Below are 797 nucleotides of genomic sequence, written 5' to 3'. Positions count from 1 at the left end.
CTTCTTAGTAGCTTAACATAAAGTTTCTCACTCACTTCACAGTCTAATACAGGAGATCCCAGAGAAGCCCCCTTTCACTTATAGCCATTCAGGGACTCACTCCCTCCTCTTGTGGCTCTGTATTTCTTGGTCCTAGAAGCCTTCTTTATTCAGTCAGTGAGTGTGGAAAGAGACCACGAAGGAGGCATTCCTTATTTATTTATTTATATTTTTTGTGCTGCTGGGGATTGAACCCAGGGCCTTGTGCATGCGAGGCAAGCACTCTACCAACTGAGCTACATCCCCAGTCCTTCACTCTTCCTTTGAGCCACCTTTTTCTGGAAGTGGCACACAAAAGTTCTCCCGTATTCAGTTTATGAAAAGTAATTTCATGGCTCTATTAGGTTCCATGAGGCTGGGAAATAGAGACCCTAGATGGGCAGCCATAAACCAGCAATTCTACAGTATGGAAGGGGAGCATGAATCTGTCAGTTATCTTGTCTACCACACAGTTCTTGAATTCCCCTGAAATCTGTCTCCTTATTGTTTCATATCTATAACTCCCTCCCTTTCCCTGTATCCCTTACTTGAGCTAGGCTAAGTCACTCTTCTTCATAACTGATGGATTTAATTACCATAGGTGCTTTAGGGAAGAGAACATTTTCCTTTCAGTTAGTGAAAACTCTATCTACATATTAGTGCCTGCAGAGAAAAATTATGAGACAGGGAATATTTCTATTGTGTAAGGCCCTTGTTGTCAGAACTGAACAAGACAAACAATGCTGTCTCTCACTTCTTGGGCTCTTTTGGCACCTTGG

The 797-nt window shown here is 42.5% G+C and overlaps 1 non-coding gene across 1 annotated transcript; it reads right to left on the bottom strand.

The window, feature by feature from the left end:
* Positions 1-212: 212 nt before the first annotated feature.
* On the bottom strand, positions 213-280 carry Trnaa-cgc. The gene has a single exon. It is a non-coding gene; the product is annotated as a tRNA-Ala (tRNA).
* Positions 281-797: the final 517 nt, after the last annotated feature.

The sequence above is a fragment of the Marmota marmota genome, unplaced genomic scaffold (assembly GCF_001458135.2).
Source record: "Marmota marmota marmota unplaced genomic scaffold, marMar, whole genome shotgun sequence".
NCBI classification, from domain to species: domain Eukaryota; kingdom Metazoa; phylum Chordata; class Mammalia; order Rodentia; family Sciuridae; genus Marmota; species Marmota marmota.
Note: the sequence above shows the minus strand (reverse complement) of the source record. Positions and strands in the feature narration are given on the sequence as shown.